The sequence below is a fragment of the Cetorhinus maximus genome, chromosome 2 (genome assembly GCF_964194155.1).
Source record: "Cetorhinus maximus chromosome 2, sCetMax3.hap1.1, whole genome shotgun sequence".
NCBI classification, from domain to species: Eukaryota; Metazoa; Chordata; class Chondrichthyes; order Lamniformes; family Cetorhinidae; genus Cetorhinus; species Cetorhinus maximus.
In genome coordinates this window covers 125,155,382-125,182,395 of record NC_135880.1, presented here as the reverse complement: position 1 = coordinate 125,182,395, position 27,014 = coordinate 125,155,382, and the positions used below count along the sequence as shown (strand labels likewise).

The 27,014-nt window shown below is 41.9% G+C and overlaps 1 protein-coding gene and 1 long non-coding RNA gene across 2 annotated transcripts in view; both read left to right on the top strand.

Moving 5' to 3' along the window:
• LOC144697377 (transcription factor RFX3-like) overlaps positions 1-27,014 on the top strand; it is a 433,584-nt gene that overhangs the window by 113,047 nt on the left and 293,523 nt on the right. The gene's annotated exons all lie outside the window — the stretch shown is intronic.
• Positions 81-13,083, top strand: LOC144697385 (uncharacterized). Its single transcript, XR_013580358.1, has 2 exons — positions 81-165; positions 12,035-13,083. It is a non-coding gene; the product is annotated as an uncharacterized LOC144697385 (long non-coding RNA).

Genomic DNA, 27,014 nt, shown 5'->3' with positions numbered 1-27,014 from the left:
GTAAATAACAAATACTTTTAAATTGTTGTCACAAAGTATAATTTTAAAATAAATTGACATTTCATTAACTATATTCTCAGAGCACCTTGCCTCATGGAGCTCAAGCCACCTGTATGTGATGCAGATGGCTGAGGATGTTTCCTGCAATGAACAGGTAAATTAGCTGTATGTGTATCAGAAATATTCTAGTCTGTAATTAAATTGGGTTTAACATGCAGCCAAACCCCAATGTATATAGTGCCTCCAAGTACCTGTTACTTGACTGGTCTTGTAATTGCCCTTAAGAATCCACTGGCAAATAAATGGCTCTGAAGTATTCATAAACTCATCAAGTTTTACTTAGCTACTGTATTTACAATGTTTTTACAACCTTAGTAAATAAACATTATTGCTGATTTCCTTCAGACTCATTTGGTATATTAACATCTCCATTAATAGTTCCTTATTCTTAAATGTGCAGCTGTTTTCCCCAATTGTAGCCATCCTTTGGGTACTAGAAGGGCACACCTTCTAGCAGCTGTTTTCAGAATGTCATTTGCAGTGATTTCACACCAAGTTATTTGAGCAATCAGCTATGGGTGATGTATTTCATAAACAGACCTAATTAAGAAAGGGAAATGTCGTGAGAAAATGTTAACGTAAATAAGCCCATGGCAAATGGACACAGCAATATGACTTTCAGTCTAGTTTATTGTTTAGGGAAGCAGGAGTGGGTGTCCTTTATCTTCTAAGGCGTATGTGTCACAGATTAGCACATTCTTAATTCTCAACAGTGTTCTAAGCACAGCTCCGAAATCTTGCGGTTAGCAATACAATAAATGGAAACCGCAGTATAAGCCTAAGTGCAAGGTTAATGCTATGCTGGAGATTTTTATTTCAGCCATCTGTAAATTTATGCTGATGGAAAGATCAAAGACATCATCATTATTGATTTTATCATTTGTCTAATGCTGATTCTTAGCAGTTACTCTACCACAAAAGTTGGCAACTTCACTATTCTCTGCACAGCCTATGTTCTGCCAGTGTAGCTCAGTTTGGCAGACTGTATTGAAAACCCATCTCTTGTTCCTGGATTCAGCATGGTTCAAATTGACACAGCTTGTGGGTCGGTCATTTTATTTTATAAATTTATTGTGCCATGATGTAGAAACTTAGAAATATAGAAAATAGGAGCAGGAGTAGGTCATTTGGCCCATCAAGCCTGCTTCGTCATTCAATATGATTATGGTTGCTCCTCTACTTCAACACAATACGTCTGCTCTCTTCCCATACCCTTTGATGCCTTTAGAGTCTAGAAATCTATCTATTTCCTTCTTAAATACATTCAGTGACTTTGTCTCCACAGTTTTCTGTGGTAGAGAATTCCACAGGATCACCACCCTTTGAGTGAAGAAGTTTCTCCTCATTTCAGTCCTAAGTGGCCTACCCCATATCTTAAGACTGTGACCCCTTGTTCTAGACCTTGCAGCTGGAGATAACATCATCCCTGCATAAAGCCTGTCCAGCCCTGTCAGAGTTTAAACATTTCAATGAGATCCCCTCTCATTCCATTAAACTCCAGTGAATACAAGCCTAGTCGATGCAATCTCTCCTCATACGACAATCCTACCATCCCAGGAATCAGTCAGGAAAACTTTTGCTGCACTCCCTCTATGGCAAGCATATCCTTTCTTAGGTAAGGAAATCAAAACTGCACACAATACACAGCTGCAGTAAGCCATCCTTGCCCTTGTCCTCAAGTCCTCTTGCAATGAAGGCCAACATACCATTTGCCTTCTTTACTGCTTGCTGCACCTGCTTGCTTGCAATGATTGGTGTACAAGGACACCAGGTTCCTTTGTACCTCAACGTTTTTTGTTGCAAAAATATACTTTATTCATAAAATATCTTCAACCACATTCCAAACCATTTCAAAATCACCATTACAAAGGTACAATCAGGTTCAACTTTTACAACATGTATCACAAGGTGCATCAGTACAAACAATGAATATTACAATCATTTGCAGACATTCATTTTGGGCTGTACAGCCCGAGGGGCTCTACACAGTTGCCAGTCCCTCGGTGCACTGTGGCAGAAAGGTCTTAGGCAGCGACCCTTCCCCATTGCGCCTTTGCGGCAGCTGCCCCAAGCTTTAGTGCGTCCCTCAGCACGTAGTCCTGGACTTTGGAATGTGCCAGTCTGCAACACTCGGTTGGGGACATTTCGCAATCTATCACCATTTAAATAATACTCTGCCATTCTGTTTTTCCTACTGAAGTGGATAACTTCACACTCATCCACGTTATACTGCATCTGCCATGTATTTTCCCACTCCCTTAACTTGTCTAAATCGCCTTGAAGCCTCTTAACATCCTCCTCACCACTCTCATTCCCACCAAGTTTTGTGTTGTTAGCAAACTTGGAGATATTACATTTGGTTCTTTCATTCAAGTCATTGATGTATGTTGTGAATAATGTGTTTCATTTGTAAATTTCATTTGTAAACCTTTATTTAAATGGGTTTTCAATTTATCTCACTTTTTTGATTAGAAATGTTACTCTTAAAAATTTCCTGATGTTGACAGCTCTAATAGCCCAATAGTTTAGTAACTTGCTGCCTAGACGTCTCCAAAGTATGGCCAGTAGGTAGAAGGAGGCACATAGAGGTCAATCTTTACTCCGTTTTAGATTTATTCACAAAGTGAAACATTACAAATGTAGCTCCTAACTCTACAACCCCCCACAAGTGCAGTAAGTGTCTCTATACTCTTTTGAAAGTATATTAGACAAATAACTAATGAATAACCTCTTGGAAAGAGGTACTATAACTTGACTGTAACTGAAATAAAACTTTAACAGGAACTCATTAAAATTAAATTAAAATGTCAGTTTGGGGGCTGATAATTTGCTCCAGCCCCTGCGGAGCTCACTGGTTGCGGAAGCTCTCAAGTGCACCAATGGACACTGCGTGCTCCCTCTCCAGGGAAACCCGTGTGCGGACACAACCAAGAAAGAGAGGCAGGCAGTCGGACCATACAACCCGCTCAACTGCCCATTGCCTGGACCTGTTAATGGCCACCTTGGCCAGGCCCAGGACCAGGAGTGTCTCTTTATACTCTTCTGATTAAGAAACAAAGTAATTGACTAAGTAACCAATTGACAGCCTCTTAAAGGGGCACTGTAACAAAAAAGTCTCTTTATATTTGCACAAGTAATTATCCAATGAGTGCCCCCCTCACATGTCTATACTTAACGTTAGTTTATGTAAGTAACTTGGACGAGGTACCAGACATCCATAAATTCATATCCCATATATCACCTTCAGGAGGGGTAGGGAGTTTTTTGACTCTGAATAATCTTTATAAGGATCAGGGTGAATTTACAGGATATTTTATGGATTAAATTTAAGTTGAAGTCCCATCTAACACTTCTGTTGCATAGTGTGCAATTATGGTACTAAGAAAACTTTAACTGGTTTAATTTTAACATTTTAAAGGGTATTGAAATCATTATTTCAGAAGAAATACTCTAAAACATCACTACACAGAGTTACTGCTCATCCCTTTGCAGCCTTTGTGTTCTCCTCACAGCTTGCTTTCCCACCTAACTTTGAATTGTCAGCAAACTTGGATACATTTATACTCGGTTCCCTCATTTAAGTTTGTGATATATTTTGTGAATAGCTGAGGCCCAAGCACTGCTCTTTGTAGTACTGCATTAGTTACAACCTGCCAACTGAAAATGATGTGTTTGTTCCTACTCTCTGTTCTCTCTCTATTAACCGATCCTCAATCCATACTAATCTATTACCCCAATCTCATGAGCTGCATATTTTTATAAAAACATTTTGTGTGACACCTTATCAAATGCATTTTGAAAATCCATATCTACTACATGCTCTGTTTCTTCCTCATCTACCCTGCTATTTATACCCTCAAAAAAATCCTAACGGATTTGTCAAATATGATTTCCCTATCGGTGCCCCCATGTTGTGCATGCCTTTTTGTGGGTTATGTGGAACATCCTTTGTTCCAGTCCAACTTAGGCTCCCTCCCTCACTTCATTTTCTGGTACATGGATGACTGTATCAGTGCTGCTTCATGCTATTGCCCTGATCTGGAAAACTTCATCGACTTTGCTTTCAATTTCTACCCTCCTCACCTTCACATGGTACATCTCTAACTTTTCCCTTCCTGGACTTCTCTGTCTCCATTTCTGGTGATAGGCTATCAACTAATATTCACTATAACCCCACTGACTCCCACAACTGCCTTGACTACACTTCCTCACACCCTGCTTCCTGTAAGGACTCTATTCCATTCTCCCAGTTCTCCATCTCTGTTGCATCTGTTTGAACCACACAACTTTCCTTACTAGTGCTGTTGATTTGTCTGCCTTTTTCTTCCACCAAGAATTTTACCCTCCCGCCCCACCGTTGTTAACAGGACCCTTGACAATGTCAGTTCTATTTCAAGCATTTCCGCTTTCTCCCAGAACAATGATTGGGTTCCCCTTATCTTCACCTTTCACCCCACCAGCTTCTTTATTCAAAGGACCATCCTCTGCCATTTTCGCCACCTCCAGAGTAATGCCATCACCAAGCAAATCTTCCCTTCCCCTCCCCTTTTAACGTTCAGAAAGGACCATTCCCCCTTTGACATCCTGGTCCACTCCTCAGCCACCCCCAACACCCCCTCCCTTTCCTACGACAGCTTTCCATGCAAGCGCAGGATATGCAGCACCTGCCCTTTTACCTCCTCCTTTCTCACCATCCAAGACCCCAAGCACTCCTTCCAAGTGAAACAGTGATTTGCTTGTACTCCTTTCAATTTAGTGTACTGTGTTCGCTATTCACAATATGGTCTTCTCTAAATTGGGGACCCAAATGCAGACTAAGTGACTGCTTTGCAAAACACCTCCGTTGAGCCTGCAAGCTTGTCACTGAGCTTCCAGTTGCCTGCCATTTTAATTCTCCACCTTGCTCCAACACTGACATTTCTGTCCTTGGCCTGCTTTATTGTACCAGTGAAGCTCAATACAAGTTTGAGGAACAGCTCATATTTCAGCTGTGCACTTGTCTGGACTCAACATTTCAGCAATTTTAGATCATAATATGTCCTCATTTTGTTGTGTTTCTTTACTGGTTTGTGTTTTTTTTCTTGTATCTCTCATCTTTTATTTTGTGTTTGGATAACAGTTATCCTGGCATTCACACCTACTCCTGATTCATCTTTTGTTTCTTTATCTGTCCCATTGCAACTCTCTTTGGTCATGCATCATGAAACCTTTTCTCATTTAATCTTTCCTGCCCTCCACCCTATCACAGACCTTCCCTTTTGTTGTTCTTCTCACACTCACCTCTCTCATTTTCTCAAAACCTATTACATTTCTATATTTTCTCAGTTCTGATGAAAGGTCACAGGCTGTTTCTCTCTCCATAGATGTGCTAGACCTACTGTATAGTTCCAGCATTTTCCGTTTTTAACTTACCATTTCCCTTTCATAGATCTGCATAGACTCCGCTTAATCATATTATGATTTTCTGAGAGTTCTGTTACCAGGTGTCTAATAATATATTCTGGCATTTTCCTGACAGCTGATTTTAGGCTAACTGGTTTATAAATCTCTGATTTTTCTGTTCCCTCTTTCTTGATGAACAGGGTTATGTTTGCTATCTTCAAATCCATGGGGAATCCAGAACCTAGTGAATTCTATAATTTCAAAATCGACCCATTTCTGGTCTTTGTAGCTACCTCTTTTAAATCCTACGATGCAAGCCATCAGGTTCAGGGGATTTGTTGACTTTTAGTCCCATTAGCCTTTCTAGTACTATTTCTTTACTAATGATTTTTTGGGTTCGTAATTTTCGCTAGACCCTTGCTTCTCCATTATTTCAGGGTTGATGAGGGTACCGCTTTTGATGTGTCTTTTCTTCATGAAGCCCCAAAGACAGAGGCGACCCCTGCACAGTTACAACTTGCCCCTCTCTCTACCATTCTCAATGTGTTGGGCTTAGGCACTCAGAGACTGTCCGCCATGGCCCTTTCAGTCACCAGAGCAGAAAAGGCAGTGGTATTCCTTCACATCAGCTGCAGGTTCCAGGAGAGCAAATAGGGACAAAGGAGCTGAATTCTAGAGCTGATGTGAAAGTGACTGCTCTTGACATCAAGACAATATCTGACCGAGTATGGCCTAGAAAAAATTGAAGTCAGTGGGGATTTGGAGTAAAACACTCCTCTGTCTGGAGTCAAACCTACCACAAAGGTTGTTGAAAGCCAATCACCCCAACTCTAGGACATTGTTGCAGCAGTTCATCAGGATAGTGTCATGGCCTAATCACCTTCAGCTGATTCATCAGTGACCATCTTTCCATCATAAGGTCAGAAGTGGGGATGTTCACTGATGATTGCACAATGTTCAATACTATTCACAACTCCTGAGATGATGAATCAGTTTGTGGCCACATGGACAATAGTCAGGTTTGGGTTGATAAGTGGCAAGCATCATTCACGCCACACAAGTGCCAGACAATGATCATCTCCAACAAGAGAGAATCTAACCATCTCCCCTTGACATTCAATGGCTTTGCCATCACTAAATTCCCACCATCAACATCCTGGGGGGGGGTTACCATTGACTAGAAACTTAACTGGACCAGCCATATAAATACTACAGCTGCAAGAGCAAGTCAGAGACTGGAAATTCTGTGGTGAGTAATTCACCTTCTGACTCCCAAAAGCCTGTCCACCATCTACAATTTTAGTCCCCAGTCGTGCACCTATGCTATACCATTTTGGATTGAACCATACATCTCCCTATTCTATATAGCAGCATCTATTTACTGGATAAGCTAGTTCTTAAACCTTAATTATAACACATCTCTGCACATTAAATTATTCATTCAGAAAACAAGTCAAATGAATTTTTATGATGTGCTGCTGTTTCAGGGTGAAGCTTTCCAGTGCATTAACTGTATTTAGTGTGTTAAGCATTAATAATGGAGAATTGTTGAATGTTTTAGCTTGGACTTGGAACTCCATACAAAATTTGTGAATTGATAATGTTTTTGAACATTCTGTACTTGAATGACATATATATTATATATATATATATATGTGTGTGTGTGTGTGTGTACTTTGCTTGATTTTAATTAGTATGCTGCACTTGTCAAAAGAAAAGCTACACATTTTAACTATAATGTGCTAAAAGCAGGTTATTTCTTTTTGTTAGACAGATGTAATTAATGGAGAAATAGCAGATGTAATTAATGGAAAAATAAGCCAGAGAGTGTATTTTATTCATATTCAGAGGTGTAATGAAAAATAGCAAAAGTTATTACAGACTACTAGATGTCATGCCAAAGTTAGGTTCACTTCAAGTTTGGAAGAAACTCTCAGCTGACTGTCAGCAAAAGAAAAATAAGAGGAGATTTCCTGTGCATTCCCTCTCATGGAATTCCCTCCCATGTGATCTCTCTCTCACTTGCTTACCTGAGTACTGGGGTTCTTTATCTTTACTCAAAATTGCCCTTTGCCTTGCCTTTTCCCTTGGATGGATTGGGTGGAATGCTCAATGGAGGAATTTCAATCTCCCACCTGGAGAAATCCATGAAAAATGCAGTTGCAGCTAATTCACCCCAACCATGCTGGCTGTAATTTTAAATTACAGGCAGCAAGGAGGTGTTGTCCCCTTTAAATATCAGATCAGAGCCCAATCTGCCATTTTAACCTGGGGTCTGAGTGAGGGAGGTAGCGAGTGTCTCCCTGCCAGGTCAAACCTGCAAGAAGCAGGATCCAGCACTAGAAGTCAGCAGATTGTGGGAGCTTTTAATTTTTTTTCTTTTTTACCTGTCGTCCACGAAGAGCAGGGACGCTCCTGCAGGCCCCCAAGAAAGCCTTGGGCCTCCTACAGCTGTGATTCACCTCCCTGAAGACTTGACTATGCCAGAGATTGCCCCACTAGTTCCCAGCAACAACTTCTCAGTTGGCTATTTTAGCAGCTGGGTAACTGCTTTTCACCAACTCGCAAGTCGTTTTGTTGGCAAGCGGCATGCTGACGAGTCTCATTCATTAAAATTGGCTGAACCTCTGCTGCTGCTTTTGGAAGGGCTGACTGCTCGCCTGGGCACTTAAATCAATCCTCTGTCTTAGCTATTTGTGTAATCTTTTGTTTCTGCATTGTCTACCTTTTTTTGAACTATATTTTTGTAATGTGGCATGGCTGGCAAGTTGTGTTTATTGCGGATCCCTTGATTCCTTGAGAAAACGGTGGTGGGCTGTCTCCTTGAATTGCTGCAACTAGCATTTTTATACAACTGAGTGGTTTGCTAGGTCACTTCGGTGTGGGACTGGAGTCATATATAAGCCAGACTGTAATAAGGATGGCAGGTTTCCACCCCTAAAAGTACATTGGTAGATCAGTTGTTTTTGATGAGAATCTGACAGTTTCATTGTTACTTTTTTCTTTGGACATCTGACTGTGCTTCTGCAATAAGTTCGTAATCTCCCTTCATCCATGAGCTTCAGCAACCTACCTAAGGAAACTGAATATGAAGAATTGTTATGATGCAGAAGGAGGCCATTTGGCCTAACATGTCTGCACTGGCTCTCCGAATGAGCATTGTGACTCAGTGCCATTCTCTTTCCCTTTCCTCATAGCCCTGTGCATTGTTCTATTTAAATAATCATCTAATGCCCCCTTGAATGCCTCAATTGAACCTGCCTCCAACACACTTCCAGGCAGTGCATTTCTCATGTCGCATTTGCTTCTTTTGAAAATCACTTCAAATCTGTGCCCTCTCGATCCTTTTACGAGCATGAATAGTTTCTCCCTATCTACCCTGTCCAGCCCCCTCATGATTTTGAACACCTCTATCAAATCTCCTCTTAACCTTCTCCTCCCCATGGAAAACAGCTCCAACTTCTCCAAGCTATCTTCACAACTGAAGTTTCTCATCCCTGCAACGACTTTTGTAAACCTTTTCTGCACTGTCTCTAATGCGTTCACATCCTTCCTAAAATATGGCACCCAGAACTGTGCACAATACTCCAGCTGAGGTCTCCCTAGTGCCCTATACAAGTTTACCATAATCTCCTTGCTCTTGTACACTATGTCCCTATTAATAAAGCCTAGGATACTGTATGCTTTATTAACTACTCTCTCCACCTGTCCTGCCACCTTCAATGATTTATGCACATATACACCAAAGTCCCTCTGCTCCTGCTCACCTTTTAGAATTGTACCCCTTATTTTATATTGTCTCTCCATGTTCTTTCTATCAAAATGAATCACCTCACACTTCTCTGCATTGAACTTCACCTGCTGCCTATGTGCCCACTCCACCAACTTCTGTGATTCTGTTTCTGAATTTGGATTGCATTTATAACCCTAATGTTGGGTTTAATTTTAGTGATTTTAGTATTTTTTTTATTTAAAATTTTTATGCAAATATAAAATAATTATTGAATGTAACAGGAATAACTTGCAGTGGTTTTTAGTGGGTGTGAGAGTACAACACAACACTGCCTATAGTTGAATAAAGATGAACAGCATATTCAGAGAGCTGTAACTGGCCTAGGATATAGAAAAACTCCTACTGTTATAATAGTTGGTGCTCTTCCGAGGATGGTGTTGGGACATCATATTTTAGGGTTTTACACTGCAGATTCTATTTACTTTTAATGTCACCAATCACTCCCATGAATGAAACTCCCATCCCCTATGATTCTCAACATGCCTTACTTAATCTGTCCAGTGTCTAAGCAAATGATAGTAATGCACAGGCTTAAGACAGCAAGCACTTAAAACTTAAGCTGGTGTACTGAAATGTGTCGCGTGTCACCATGCAATTCTCCTTCTAATCAGCGGGCAGATTGAATTGTCTATCAGATCAAGGATCAGTCTATAAAGTAACAGGTTACTCATTTCACATGGAACATGTAAATAAACAATGTTCAAGATAGCTATGTATTTAAAAACAAAAAACTACTGTGGATGCTGGAAATCCAAAACAAAACCAGCTTATATTTCACCCCTATCCTAATATTACTCAGTTCTGTTGAAGGGTCATGAGGACTCGAAACGTCAACTCTTTTCTTCTCCGCTGATGCTGCCAGACCTGCTGAGTTTTCCCAGGTAATTCTGTTTTTGTTTTAGCTATGTATTTACATGCTTTACTATTCTTCACAATACAAGTATCAGAAAAAAAAGTTTCTTAAAAGTTAACTTTAAACAAAATTTAATGCCTAGAAATAGTTGCTCAGTCTTTGTGGTGCACCACAACTAAACAGCCAAACTATCTGTCGCTGTTCACCACAATTCTCTGATGATTGAAGACTGAATGTGGATTTCCTTGTTTGACTGCAGATAGATGCCCAGAGGCTTCTGCCCCAAGAGGTGTCAGTTGAAATTCTCATCACAGGCTGGGTCTAATTTTTAATCTGTTCTAGTTGATTTACAACTCTTTGTGATGACATGTTGGAAGAAAATTTCTAAAGCTTTTTGTAACCACGGCAATAAAAGTTACTGCTAGACTGAAGTATCTATGATAATTGCAATGTCACCAATGATATTATGAGACAAGTGTGTCCGAATGCTCTGCAGTCAATTGACATTAGCACATTAAAACCACCTTTTGTTTCATAGAGGCTAAAGTTCAGATTATTAATTACTCTCTTGTTAGCTCAGATTTTTTCATATGGCTGGGGAAGCAGTTATAGTTTGATGCCGAGGTTAGCAATCTATTCAAAGGCTTCAGCTAACGTCATGAGAATGGTTGTAGTGATGACACCAGGAATGAATCTCTCGGGGCAGAAGTTCAGTATTTGGGTGATGGTCTGACTTGGGTGGCCACAATTACAATTTGAGCTGTTCCTCATATTCTACTTGTAGGGCAAGTGGCAACACCTTCCCTGTTCTCAAGCAGTTGAGAGTTGTGCAGATTTTTTGTTGAAGTATGAAACCTGAGACTTTACCACTCAGGTCAGCTGTGATTGGTGATGTTTGCAGACAACCAGGAGGTGCACCATCAAGAAGTGGGGCTGTTATCAGTTTCTAGGGAGTGAAGTGTGTTCCATTAGGGGCCATGGGATTTCAGACGAGGGCGTGGTTTTTTTTTGAGGTCCTTTGTCAATGGGAGTGCTTCATTAGCTGTCGGCTGGTGGCGCTCTTTGAGGAGGATGTTTTCCTTGTGGATATCAGGAGGTTCAGTGTGTGCTCGCACAGGAAGCCTGTTGAACTGTGTTGGTCTCAACATCCCGGAAATAATCCTCGTGATTTAGCTAGGATGGAAATGTATTTCATTTTAGCTGTGGAACCACTTCACAGAAACTGGGATACACACTTTCTATACTTTTATTAGTAACTTAATACAGCCCAAATACTTTTTTTTTGACAAGCACATGGTTAAAGCTGAGCGTAAGTAACTTTGCCCTGCATTCTGTCTGCTTTAACTTGACCTAGAGTGCTTTGTGCTTTTGCTCGGTGCTGAATATCGACTGTTCTACTTTGCACAATATTCAACAGAGATAGCTTTTTTAATGTCTATGTAAGTAACATATATTCAAATCACATCCCTGAAAAACAGTTTGTATAGTTTATGGCAATGACACTGAGAGACAAAGCAGTTCATTGTGATGCCACAGAAACGACTTTGCTCTTCAACATGGTTTGTATCTAAAATGAATATTTGTATCTAACTTTTAACATTACTTATTCTATGGTATGAAGAAAATACATATCAGAACTGGCATGCAAATTATATCTCACCAGTTTCTTGATCAGTTGTAAGTTCTTAATTCACTCCTAACGATGTAAATTAAAATCCTCTGGTCTTCAGGAATTGTCTCTTTTTCAATTTTGTTCCCCTTTTCCTCCATCCTCTGAAGTTGGTAACGCATGATGGAGTCCAGATGTGCATAGCTCCACCAGTCCTCCAGAATTTTATCAAGTGGCTTCATGTCTGAGCCTGTACAGTGATTGGTACTAGAATATTTGATGATAGAAAGTTATGAGCCATTGTCACCATTTGAGATTCAAGTTTGTGCCTTTCCAGAAAAAGTCATTAAAGAGTATGAGGGGCAAAATTCTGACTGATTTTCTTCCCACTCTGGAGGTCAAGCATGTTCAAGTCAACTGTAACATCTCCACCACTGCTGTGGTGGCCTTTGCCGAATTCTGTAAAGACAAAGGATAGAACTTGAAACCTATGTGGCCTGTACACCTTGGGAACTAATCATCTGATATATTTACCCAGTTCATCATTGGGTTAGCCTTACGTTGCCAATAATTGTTGACAGTATTTAAAGCTTACTATACTGTGAATTTTGGAGCTATGTTGCACTCATCTATTATTTTATTTCATCCAATACAATAAACGTTCTATTCTTTTCCTCCATGTCATGCTGTCATTATATCATCAGTTGTGACATATGTTGCTAAGTTTCCTGTAGGGCAAGTATGAAAATGATATGAGTTGTTATGACAGAATTGTTGTATATCATTCAGAATGTGCCACACCACAGTAAAGCCCCTGAAAAAAAACAATTTAAGCCAGAACAAATATTTATGCTTTGCATTTCAGTTTTGAACATTGGACTGTTACTCTTGTGTTAACCAATTAAGAAGTATATTTAAAAATGAAATTCCCTTCCTGTTGCACTTTTGTTTCCTTTGAATTCTTTTCTCTTGGTCCTTCCCGACCTATGGCACTTACTGCGGTTGAAACTATCGACTTAAGCAGGGGAGCTCAACGGTGAGAAGATTGGGTAGGATGCATAACAGGTGGCCGATCTGATATTGCTCACTCTGCACTCCTGCCAAAGTTGAAAGTTCCACTCTAGCATGCAGCCTTGAGGATGAACGGCTGACTTGTCTCCAAACGTTTACAGTGTCTTAATTGAATCCTGAGCAGTAAAAAGATCCACTCATATTTCCCTTTTCTGTGAGGCAAGAATTGTGGGTGCTCTCAGTGATCCCTTTTGTTAACCTAGCTGAAATGTGGGAATTGTGGTTCAAAACCTGCATCGTACCACTCTGTGATGCAGCATGTTGATACTTAAAATACACTCTTTGAAGCTGAATAAAATCTACATATTATGACAACTCATGAGAGTAACGTGTAATGCTGTGTCACACTTTCTGTAATACTTTTCTCCATTACAGTTTGTTGGTAACACTTTTAAAACCACATATTCTCAGACTCACCATCAGCAATGCCGTGGAAGATCATGTAGCAGTTACTATTCTCATTGCCTGGTGGCTTACTTATGCTTCAACATCGCACTGGTAACTTGCCATATTTCAATAACTGTAGTGTCAGCTGTGGCTTAGATTGTAGCAAACTCACCTCTAAATCAAAAGGGTGTGGATTCAAGTCCCACGCCAGAGATTTGAACACAAAAAGCAAGGCTGACATTCCGTGCAGTGCTGGGAGTCTTGCTCTGCAGAGATGCTGTTTTAGCTGAGAAATTAAAAGGAGGCCAAGTCTGTACTCCAGATCCCACAGCACTATTTCAAAGAGCAGGGGAATTATCCCTCAGTGTCCTGACCTCAATCAAATATGCTTCAGTCGCCCACTGTTCTGCCTCATTCTTTAATAATTGGGTGGTATCATATTGTTGCTGGAATCATATCCCAGAATGAGTCACTGTCTACCTGTAAAAAATAAAAGAAAATTGGAGAGAGAAAAAACAATGTCTGTAGTTTGGACACCTCAGAATTCCAATCATTCTGGGTTTGCCTCTGATTCCTTGTAATCCTTTATACTTGACTGGCTTTGTTACAAGTTCTGGGAAATTTGGGACAAATAGGCTCATATTCCAGCCTAGGTATTTTGGATCCTCTGAGCCAGAACAGGAAACAGAATAGTTAAAAACAAAAACAGAATTACCTGGAAAAACTCAGCAGGTCTGGCAGCATCGGTGGAGAAGAAAAGAGTTGACGTTTCGGGTCTACCCCACTCTTCAACAGAACTGAAGTATAGTTAGGAGAGGGGTGAAATATAAGCTGGTTTAAGGTGGGGGGTGGGGGGAGAGAAGTTGAGGGTGGGGTGGTTGTAGGGACAAGCAAGCAGTGATAGGAGCAGATAATCAAAAGATGTCACAGACAAAAGGATCAAAGAGGTGTTGAAGGTGGTGATATTATCTAAGAAAAGTGCTAATTAAGAATGGATGGCAGGACACTCAAGGTACAGCTCTAGTGGGGGTGGGGTGGAAAGATTGACAAGGTATTAGTTGTAGATTTAAAAATAATGGAAATAGGTGGGAAAAGAAAAATCTATATAAATTATTGAAAACAAAAAAAAGGGAGGGGGAGGAAACGGGGTGGGGATGGGGGGAGGGGGAGTTTAAGATCTAAAGTTGTTGAATTCAATATTCAGCCCGGAAGGCTGTAAAGTGCCTAGTCGGAAGATGAGGTGCTCTTCCTCCAGTTTGCGTTGGGCTTCACTGGAACAATGCAGCAAGCCCAGGACAGACATGTGGGCAAGAGAACAGGGTGGAGTGTTAAAATAGCAAGCGACAGGGAGGTTTGGGTCTTTCTTGCGGACAGACCACAGGTGTTCTGCAAAACGGTCGCCCAGTTTGCGTTTGGTGTCTCCAATGTAGAGGAGACCGCATTGGGAGCAACGAATGCAGTAGACTAAGTTAGGGGAAATGCAAGTGAAATGCTGCTTCACTTGAAAGGAGTGTTTGGGCCCTTGGATGGTGAGGAGAGAGGAAGTGAAGGGGCAGGTGTTGCATCTTCTGCGTGGGCATGGGGAGGTGCCATAGGTGGGGGTTGAGGAGTAGGGGGTGATGGAGGAGTGGACCAGGGTGTCCTGAATAGTTATCTTTTTTGGAGCCTCCCCCCTTTCCCCAGATGTAAACATGCAAGCCCAATAAATATATCACAGGTGGGCTAAAAAAGGTGAGATGACAGAGCAGGCTTCACCAGAAGGTATGAGGACAGCTTAAAATAGGCAGGAATTAATCGAGTGAGGTCAGAGAGCAATGCAGTGAGGAAAGAGCAGCAGAACCAGAAGGAACTAACATTGTGATTGAGGATAAGTATTGCAGTAAGGATCTAAGATAAGGAACTAGAATAATTTAATCAGTTTGAAAAAACAAATATGAGGTTTTTAAGTGTTAAATCTTAAGCATTTTTTCCCCAAGTGTTAAGTTTTATTTCTGATAAATTTAGCTAATATTCTCGTGAATAGAAGGATGGCAGGGATTCCCAGTCCTGTGAAGTGCCAATTCTGTTCCTTGTGGGAATTCAAGGATGCTTTCCGTGTCCTGGACAACCATGTGTGCAGCAAGTGTCATCAACTGGAAAAGCTCAATCTTTGGGTTTTGGAGTTTGAGCAGCCACCGACATCACCGGAGTGCGTCCACGAGGCTCCGAGCTATGTGATAGCATGTTTCTGAATGTGGTCATCCCGAAGCTTCAGGGTGTATAGGCAGAGAGGGAATGGGTGATTGCCAGGCAGTCAAGGAGATAATGCCGGAGTCCACTGAGCGCACCTTGTTTTCCAACCGGTATTTAGATCTGAATACTGGTGGAAGCAATGGTTCATCTGGCAAGTGCAACCGGAGCTAAATTCATGGCACCACAGCTGCTCAGCTGTATAGGGAGGCAGGAGGAAGATTGGGAAAGCAATAGTGATAGGTAGGGCAATCAAAGCCAAAGTTCCCTGGATGCTGAGAGAGATGGAAAGAAAGCTGATGCAGTAAAAGGGTACATAGGACCGACGTCAGGTTAATAATACAAGTGATCATGAAGCTGAATATAGAAGTTCAAAGGTGAAGTAAAAAAGAAAATCAGAGAGTATGAGAAGAGACTGGCAGGTAACATAAAAGGGAATCCTAAAGTCTTCTACGAGCATGTAAATAGTAAAAGGGTAGAGAGAGGAGGGGTGGGGATGATTAGGGCCCAAAAAGGGGATCTGTGCATGGTGGCAGAGGACATAGCTGAGGTGTTAAATTAATATGTTGTATCTGTCTTTCTCAAGTGAGAAGATGCTGCAAAAGTTATAATGAAGGAGGGAGTAGTTGAGATACTGGATGGACTAAAGGATGATAAACAGGAGGTATTAGAAATGCTGGCTGTAATTCAAGTTGATAAGTCACCAGGACCAGAAGGGATGCATCCAAGGATGCTGAGGGAAATAAGAATGGAAATTGTGGAAGCACTGACCATAATTTTCCAATCCTCATTAGATACACAGCTGGTGCCAAGAGGACTGGAGAATTTCAAATGTGACACCCTTGTTCAAGAAAGTGCTTAAGGATAAACCTAGCAACCTACAATTTAGCATCAGTGGTGGGAAAGCTATTGGAGACGATAATCCAGCACAAAATTGACAGTCGCTTGGAAAATTATGGATAAGTTAGGGTAGGCCAATATGGATTTGTTAAGGTTAAAACATGTTTAAAGAACTACCTTTGTTGAGGTAATAAAGAGTTGATGAGGGTAATGCATTCGATGTAGTATATGTGGACTTCCAAAGGCATTTGATAAAGTGCCACATAATAAACTTGCTTGCAAAATGAAGCCCATGGATTAAAAGGGTAAGTGTTAGAATGGACATGAAGTTGACTGAGCGACAAAAAACAGAGAATAGCAGTGAATGTCCACCCTCCATCATTTTCACATGGTCCATCTCTGACACTTCCCTTCCCTTCCTTGACCTCTCTGTCTCAATTTCTGGTGACAGACTGTCCACCAATATCCATTACAAGCCTACCGACTCCCACAGCTGCCTCGACTACAGCTCCTCACACCCTGCTTCCTGTAAGGACTCCACCCCATTCTCTCAGTTCCTTCGCCTCCCTCGCATCTGTTCTGATGATGCCACTTTCAAAAACAGTTCCTCTGACATGTCCTCCTTCTTCCTTAACCGAGGTTTTCCACCCACGGTGGTTGACAGGGCCCTCAACTGTGTCCGGCCCATCTCCCGCGCATCCGCCCTCACGCCTTCTCCTCCCTCCCAGAAACATGATAGGGTCCCCCTTGTCCTCACTTATCACCCCACCAGTCTCCGCATTCAAAGGATCATCCTCCGCCATTTCCGCCAACTCCAGCATGATGCCACCACCAAACACATCTTCCCTTCACCCCCCCTGGTGGCATTCCGTAGGAATCGTTCCCTCCGTGACACCCTGGTCCACTCCTCCATCACCTCCTCCTCCTCAACCCCCTCCCACGGCACCTTCCCATGCAACCGCAGAAGATGCAACACCTGCCCCTTCACTTCCCCTCTCCTCACCGTCCAAGGGCCCAAACACTCCTTTTAAGTGAAGCAGCATTTCACTTGCACTTCCCTCAACTTAGTCTACTGCATTCGTTGATCCCAATGCTGTTTCCTCTACATTGGAGAGACCAAACGCAGACTGGGTGACCGCTTTGCAGAACACCTTCGGTCTGTCCGCAAGCATTACCCAGACCTCCCTGTCGCTTGCCATTTCAACACTCCACCCTGCTCTCATGCCCACATGTCTGTCCTTGGCTTGCTGCATTGTTCCAGTGAAGCTCAATGCAAACTGGAGGAACAGCACCTCATCTTCCGACTAGGTACTTTACAGCCTTCCGGACTGAATATTGAGTTCAACAATTTTAGATCATGAACTCTCTCCTCCATCCCCACCCCCTTTCTGTTCCTTCCCCCTCCTTTTTGTTTTTTCCAATAATTTATACAGATGTTTCTTTTCCCACCTATTTCCATTATTTTTAAATGTATTTCCACCCATTGTTTATCTCTACCTTTTAGCCCTTTTAGTATTCCTTCACCCCACCCCCACTAGAGCTATCTGTACCTTGTCTGTCCTGCTTTCTACTCTTAATTAGCACATTCCTTTAGATAATATCACCACCTTCAACACCTCTTTGTCCTTTTGTCTGTGATATATTTTGGTTATCTCTTCCTAGTACTGGCTGCTTGTCCCAACAACCCCACCCCCACTATATCCAGCTTATATTTCACCCCTTTCCTATTTTTACTTAGCTCTGTTGAAGGGTCATGAGGACTCGAAACGTCAACTGTGCTCTTCTCCGCCGATGCTGCCAGACCTGCTGAGTTTTTCCAGGTATTTCTGTTTTTGTGTTGTAGTAATGAATGGTTGTTTCTTGGACTGGAAGAAGGTATAGAGTTGGGTTCCTGAAAGGTTGCTACTAGGATCACTGCTTTTGCATTTATATGTTAATGACTTAGACTTGGGTCTGCAGGGTACAATTTCAATATTTGCAGTTGACTGAAAGCTTGGAAGTGTTGTGAACTGTGAGGAGGATAGTGATAGACTTCGAGGGGACTTAGGCTGGTGGAATTACATGGCAGATGAAATTTAATGCAGAGAAGTGTTAAATGGTACATTTTGGTAGGAAGAATGAGGTGAGGCAATATAAAATACAGGGCACAATTCTAAAAGGGGTGCAGGAGCAGAGGGACCTGGGCTTATATGTGCATAAATCATTGAAGGTGCTAAGGTTGGTTGAAAAGTGATTAAAAAGGTATTCTGTATCCTGGGCTATATAAATAGGGGCATGGGTTACAAATTCAAGGAAGTTATGATGAACCTTATAAAACTCCAGTTTTCTCTTAACTGGAGTATTGCGTTGAATTTAAAACTCCAAGATGTATGACTAATGGGAAACAAAGCAGCAGGTTAGCATGTGGAGGGGGGTGGGGGGGTGGATTCAACTTCGTGGAAAATTATGAAAAAACTGAAAAGAAAGGAGAACCCAGGAGAGGCTATTAAAGTCTCCAGAACACAAAATATGACAGAGTGTTTGGAAAGGGCTAGGAATCTAACTTCAAGCACATCAGATAAAGGCACGACAATGAGAAAGGGGATGGGAAATACAGGACTGAAGGTGTTGTATCTGAATGCACGCAGTATACGAAATAAGGTAAATGAGCTCGTGGCGCAGATTGAAATTGGCAGGTAAGATGTAGTGGGCATCATGGAGACATGGCTGCAAGGGGATCAGGACTGGGAGCTGAATATCCAAGGATATACATCCTATCGAAAAGATAGGCAGGTTGGCAGAGGGGGTGGGGTTGCTTTGTTAGTAAGAAATGAAATTAAATCGATAGCAAGAAATGATGTAATGATGTAGAATCTGTGTGGGTAGAGTTGAGGAACCACAAAGATTAAAAAACCATAATGGGAGTTATGTACAGGCCTCCGAACAGTGGTCAGGATGTGGGGCACAAGATACACCAGGAGATAGAAAAGGTGAGTAAGAAAGGCAAGGTTACAGTGATCATGGGGGATTTCAATACGCAGTTAGACTGGAAAAATCAGGTTGGTAGTGGATCCCAAGAAAAGGAATTTGTGGAATGTCTACGAGATGGCTTTTTGGAGCAGCTTGTGGTGGAGCCCACTAGGGGACAGGCAATTCTAGATTTGGTGATGTGTAATGAGGCAGACTTGATAAGGGAGCTTAAGGTGAAGGAACCCTTAGGATGAAGTGACCATAATATGATAGAATTTACCCTGCAATTTGAGAGGAAAAAGCTGGAATCAGATGTAAAGGTATTACAGTTGAATAAAGGCAACTACAGAGGCATGAGGGAGGAGCTGGCCAGAATTGACTGGGAGATGAGCCTAGCAGGAAAGATAGTGGAACAGCAGTGGCAGGAGTTTCTGGGAGTAATTTGGGAGACACAGCAAAAATTCATCCCTAGGAAGAAGGAGCATACTAAAAGGAGGACGAGGCAACCATGGCTGAGAGTCCATTATTAAGGATGAGATTTCAGAATACTTGGAAGTGCATGATAAAATAGGGCAAAGTCAGCAAGGTTTCATCAAGGGGAGGCCATGTCTGACAAATCTGTTAGAATTCTTTGAGGAGGTAACGAGTAGGTTAGACAAAGCAGAGCCAATGGATGTTATATACTTGGACTTCCAGAAGACCTTTTCAAGGTGTTGTACAGGAGGCTGCTTGGTAAGAAAGGAGCCCATGGTGTTAGAGGCAAGGTACTAGTATGGATAGAAGATTGGCTGTCTGGCAGGAGGCAGAGAGTGGGGATAAGGGGGTCCTTCTCAGGATGGCGGCCGGTGACTAGTGGTGTTCCGCAGGGTTCAGTGTTGGGACCACAACTTTTCACTTTATACATTAATGATCTAGATGAAGGAACTGAGGGCATCCTGGCTAAGTTTGCAGATGATACAAAGATAGGTGGAGGGACAGGTAGTATTGAGGAGGCGGGGAGGCTGCAGAAGGATTTGGACAGGTTAGGAGAATGGGCAAAGAAGTGGCAGATGGAATACAACGTGGGGAAGCGTGAGGTCATACACTTTGGTAGGAAGAATAGAGGCATAGAGTATTTTCTAAATGGGGAGAGAATTCAGAAATCTGGAGTGCAAAGGGACTTGGGAGTCCTAGTCCAGGATTCTCTTAAGGTTAACTTGCAGGTTGAGTCGGTAGTTAGGAAGGCAAATGCAATGTTGGCATTTATTTCGAGAGGACTAGAATGTAAAAGCAGGGATGTGCTGCTGAGGCTTAAGAAGGCTTTTGTCAGACACATTTAGAATATTGTGAGCAATTTTGGGCCTCGTATCTCAGGAAGGATGTTCTTGCCCTGGAGAGGGTCCAGAGGAGGTTCACAAGAACGATCCCAGGATTGAAAGGCTTAACATATGAGGAACGTTTGAGGACTCCGGGTCTATACTCGATGGAGTTTAGAAGGATGAGGGGGGATCTGATTGAAACTTACAGAATACTGAATGGCCTGGATAGAGTGGATGTGGGGAAGATGTTTCCATTAGTAGGAGAGACTAGGACCCGAGGGCACAGCCTCAGAGTAAAGGGAAGACCTTTTAGAACAGAGATGAGGAGAAACTTCTTTGGCCAGAGAGTGGTGAATCTATGGAATTCATTGCCACAGAAGGCTGTGGAGGCCAGGTTATTGAGTGTATTTAAGACTGAGATAGATAGGTTCTTGATTGGTAAGGGGATCAAAGGTTATGGGGAGAAGGCGGGAGAATGGGGTTGAGAAACTTATCAGCCATGATTGAATGGCGGAGCAGACCCGATGGGCTGAATGGCCTAATTTCTGCTCCTATGTCTTATGGTCTAATTTTGCACACTGCAATTGAGGGTGGACGTGAAAACTTTAGAGAGGGTGCAGGAAAAACTTGGGAACAGTTCCAGGGATGAAGGACTTCAGTAACATGGATTGACTGGAGAAGCTGGGGTGTTCTCCTTGGAAAAGATTGAGAGGAGATTTGATAGAAGTGTTCGAAATTAAGGGCTCCATACAGAATAGATGGAGAGAAACTCTTCCCATTGACAGAAGGATCGTGAAACAGAGGATGCACATTGAAGGTGAATGGCAAAAGAATCAACAGTGACATGAGGAAAAGCTTTCACGCAGTGAGTGGTTAGGATCTAGAATGCACTACCTGAGAGTTTAATGAAGGCAAATACAGTCAGGACTTTCAAAAAGGAATTGGATAGTACCTGAAGAGAGAAAATTTGCAGGGCCATGAAGAAAGGGCAGAATAGTGGGTCTAGCTGAATTGCTTTTCAGAGAGCCAACTTCATGTGTCAATACTTACTTAATGCTCAAAAAGGCAAAAAGTGCACAGCTACTTGAGATCAACACCCCAGTGACACACTCAGTGCTCTGCTTGATGTGGTGGCCTCTACTCTCGGTTAGTGAGGGGGGTCAACTCTGAGGCAGTGCAGGGTCATGAGCTGAGAATGGAGGAGCCCATCCAGATCATGTTCATAACCATGGCTCAGGTCAAAAATCAAGGCCTCAGAAAGTTAACAGGCAGGTACAGTCAGCAAAAATGAAAGCAAATGGTTTGTTGGTTTTGTTACAATGAAATTGGAGTACTTAAGTAAAGAAGGCTTACTACAATTATACAGGGCATTGGTGAGGCTGTACCTGAGTTTTGAGTGCAGTTTTGGCCTCCTTACCTAAGGAATATTATAACTGCCCTACAGGTGGTCCAACAAAGGTTCACTGGACTAGTTCCAGGGATGAGGGGATTGTCCTTTCAGGAGGGATTGAATAAACGAGGCCTATTTTCCCTGCACATTAAAAGAATGAGAGGTGATCTGATTGAAGTGTACAAAATCCTTAAGGGGCTTGACATGGTGGATACTGAGAAAATGTTTCCTCTGTCTGGAGAATGTCGAACATGGGGTCACCATCTCAAAGTTGATCATTTAGTACTGAGATGAGAAATTTCTTCACTCAAAGCATTGTGAAACTTTGGAATCCTGTACCCCAGATTGGTTGTGGATGCTCCAAGACAGGCCAATAAACTTTTGGGTACTAAGGAAATAAAAGATGTAGGGGTAGTGCAAGAAGGTGGAGTTAGCATTGAAGATCAGCCATGATCTTATTAAATGGCAAGCAGGTTTGAAGAACCAAATAGCCCACTTGTCTTTCATAGTTCTTATGTTCCCATTGTTGTGTGAAGTCTGGTTCAGCCTAAGTCATTGGCTAGTGAGAGGGCTGAAATCGGTGGCTAGGGTGTTGAGTGTGTAGCTGAGGGACAAATATAATGATCTCCCACTGTTTATTGGGAGAAAATTTTGGTTCACCCAGTTCTGGATGTCAGACAACACAGAGTCAATGGAGGGTTGAGAGAGAAAATGGTGATGTGGGGCTGAGTGGTGCCAATGCACATGTGGAACCTGGTGTCTTCAGATGGTGACACCATGGGAAGCGTGTTGGTGATAAATAGGAAACATCATTTTAAACACTTAAAACATGTCTAAACTCCCATTTTAGTTTCTAGAAATGAGGACTTGCTTATGTGAGTATGATTTGATGTTTAGAAAGTTATGGTGAAGCTCTAAATACATAACACCAGAATCTAGTCATCCCAATGACGATCTGTTTCCACTTTTATAACATCACCAGACTATGTCTGTATCTCACTTTAACATAGAAACAAGGAGCAGGAGTAGACCATCCAGCCCCTCGAGCCTGCTCTGCCATTTAATAAGATCATGGCTGATCTGATAGTAACCTGAAATCTGTATCCCACCTAGCGCTGATAACCTATTACCCCCTTGCTTACCAAGAATCTATCCACCTCTGTCTTAAAAATATTCAAAGACTTTGCTTCCACCACATTTTCAGGAAGAGAGTTCCAAAGACTTACGACCCTCTTAGTGGAAAAATTTCACCTCATCTCTGTTTTAAATGGGCGACCCCTTATTTGTAAACAGTGAAACCTGGTTCTAGATTCTCCCATGAGAGGAAATATCCTCTCCACATCCACCCTGTCAAGACCCCTGAGGACCTTATACATTTCAATCAAGTCACCTCTTACCCTTCTAAACTCCAGCAGGTACAAGTCAGTGGTGGACTAGTCTGTGCAACCTTTCCACATAAGACAACCCCCTCATTCCAGGTATTAGTCTGGTAAGCCTTCTCTGAAAAGCTTCCAACGCATTTACATCCTTCCTTAAATAAGGTGACCAATAATGTACACAGCACTCTGGTGTGGTCTCACCAATGCCCTGTACAACTGAAGCATAACTGCCTTACTTTTGTATTCAATTCGTCTTGCAATAATTGATAACATTTTATTAGCTTTCCTAATCACTTGCTATACTTTTATACTAGCCTTTTGTGATTTATGCACTAGGACACCCAGATCCCTCTGCACCTCAGAGCTCTGCAATCTCTCATCATTTAGATAATCTGCTTCTCTTTTATTCTTCCTGCCAAAATGTACAATTTCACATTTTCCCACATTATACTCCATTTGCCAGATCTTTGCCCACTCGCTTAACCTATCTATATCTGTTTGTAGCCTCTTTATGTCCTCTTCACAACTTACTTTCCTACCTATCTTTGTGTCATCAGCAAATTTGGCAACCGTGCCATCCATCCCTTCAACCAAGTTATTTATATAAATTGTAAATAGTTGATGTCCCAGCACTGATCCCTGTGGCACGCCATTTGTTACATCTTGCCAACCTGAAAAAGACCCATTCATGCCTCCTCTCTGCTTCCTGTTAGCCAGCTAATCTTCTATTCATGCCAATATGTTATCCCCTATACCATGAGCTTTTATTTTCCACAATAATCTTTGATGTGGCACTTTATCAAATGCCTTCTGGAAATCGAAGTACAGTACATCCACCGCCTCCCCTTTATCCACAGCGCATGTTACTTTCTCAAAGAACTCCAATAAGTTGGTTACACATGATTTCCCTTTCACAAAACCATGTTGACTGTGCCTGTTGACCTTGAGTTTACCCAAGTGCCCTGCTATAACTTCTTTAATAACAGCTTCTAACATTTTCCCTATGACAGATGTTAAGCTAACTAGCCTGTTTCCCGCTTTCTTTCTCGCTCCCTTTTTGAATAATGGAGTTATACTTGCTACCTTCCAATCTAATGGGACCTTCCTTGAATCTAGGGAATCTAGGGAAATTAAGACTAATGCATCAACTATCTCACTAGACACTTTATTTAAGACTCTAGGATGAATTCCATCAGGACCCAGGCTCTTGTCAGCCCGCAGCTCCAACAATTTGTTCACTACCACTTCCCTGGTGACTGTAATTTTCCTGACTTCCTTCCCCACTTCCATTTCCCAGTTTATAGCTGCTTCTGGGATGTTACTTGTATCCTCTATAATGAAAATTGTTGCAAAATACCCTGTTCAATTCATCTGCCATCTCCTTGTTTTCCATTATCAATTCCCTAGACTTACTTTCTATAGGACCAATGCTCACTTTGTTAACTCTTTTCTTTTTAAAATATTTATAAAAATTCTTTCTATATGTTTTTATATTTCTGGCTAGCTTTTTCTCATACTCTAATTTTTCCCTCCTTATTAATCTTTTTGTCATTCTTTGCAGTTCTTTATATTCTGTCCAATCTTCTGGCCTTTCACCTATCTTTGCACAATTATATGCTTTTTCTTTAAGTTTGATACTATCTTTAACCTTTCTCGTTAACCATGGCTGGTGTGTCTATCCCTTGGACTTTTTCTTACTCATTGGAATGTATTTATTCTGTGCATTCTGAAATATCCCCTTAAATATTAGCCACTGCATCTTTATTGACCTATCCCTTAACCTAATTTGCCAATTCACTTTCACCAGCTCAGCTTTCATGCCCTCATAATAGTCCTTACTGAAGTTTAAAAACTTAGCCTTAGACCCACTCCTCTCTCCTTCAAACTGTATGTAAAACTCAATCATATTATGATTGCTGCTATCTAGGGGCCCCTTCACTATGAGATCATTAATTAATCCCATCTCATTGCACATTACCAGGTCCAGTATAGCCTGCTCTCTAGTCTACATGCTGTTCTAAGAAACTATCCCGAAAACATTCAGTGTACCGCTCATCTTAGGCTATCTTTGCCCATTTGACTTTTCCAGTCTATATGTAAATTAAAATCTTCCATGATTAACGCCATGCCTTTCTGACAAGCTCCAATTATTTCCTCCTTTATGCTCAACCCTACCATGTGGTTACTGTTAGGGGCCTGTGCGCAACTCCCATAAGTGACTTCTTGCCTTTACCATTTCTCATCTCTACCCAAACCGTTTCCAAATCCTGGTTTCCTGAACTTGGGTCATCCCTGTCTATTGTGCAAATGTCATCATTAACTAACAGAGTTACCCTTCCACCTTTTCCTCGCTTCCTGTCCTTCCTAAATATCCTGTAGCCTTCAATATTCAGGTCCCAATCCATGTCCTCCTGTAGCCATGTCTCCATAATGGCTATCAAATCGTAATTATTTATTTCTATGCGTGCTCTCAGTTCATCTGTTTTGTTTCGAACGCTATGTGCATTCAGATACAGAACTTTTAGTTTTATTGTTTTATTCTTTTTATAACCTCTAGTTTCATATGTTGATTTACTGTTAGATTTACACTCTCTATTACTTCCTGTCACGTTCCCTCTTTCACTTGTCGTAATAATACCTTTCTCTTTTGTCTTGTCTCTACTCTGGTTTACCACATCTTCCCAAATTTCCTTTATTCTTTCATGGGATGTGGGCGTCGCTGGCAAGGCCAGCATGTGTTGTCCATCCCTAATTGCCCTTGAACTGACCTTGCTAGGTCATTTCAGAGGACAGTTAAGAGTCAACCACATTGCTGTGGGTCTGGAGTCACATGTAGGCCAGACCAGGTAAGAATGGCAGATTCTCTCCCCTAAAGGACATTAATGAACCAGATGGGCTTTTTTAACAATCGATAATAGTTTCATGGTCACCACTACTGACGCTCCTTTATATTCTAAATTTATTAACTGAATTCAAAGTCCACTGCCTGCCATGGTGGGATTTGAACCCATGTCACCAGAGCATTAGCCTGGGTCATTGGATTACTAGTACAGTGACATTACCACTGTGCACCACCATCTCCCCCAAATTTGATAATTGCCCCCTCACTATTTAGTTTAAAACCCTCTCTACTTCCCTAGTTATGCAGCTCACAAAAACGCCGGCCCCATTACGGTTTGGGTGTAGACCGTCCCAACGGTACAGATCCCACTTTCCCCAGTACTGGTGCCAGTGCCCCACGAACCAGAACCCACTTCTCCCACACCATTCTTTGAGCCACACATTCATCTCCCTAATCTAATTTGTTCTATGCCAATTTGCATGTGGCTCAGGTAATAATCCAGAGGTTATTGTAATAATTTAATGCCCAGGTCCTCGTACTGACTATGCAAGACCTCCTTTTTCCTGCCTATGTTGTTGATACCTACATGGACCACGACGACTGGGTCCTCCCCTCTCCCACTGCAAGTTCTTCTCTAGCCCCGAGCATATGTCTCCAACCTTGGCACCAGGCAGGCAACACAGCCACCTGGACTCATGCGCTTTGCTGCAGGGAATGGTGTAAATCCCTCTAACTATACTATCTCCTATTACCACTACATTCATTTTTGCTCCCCCCTCTTGAAAAGCTTCCTGTACCATGGTGCCATGGCCAGTTAACTCATTCTCCCTGCAGCCCCCACTCTCATCCAAACAAGCTGAAAAAAACCTCAAACCTGTTGAACGATTGCAGGGGCTTGCACTCCTCCTCTCCTGCCCCCTGAGTTCCCTTAC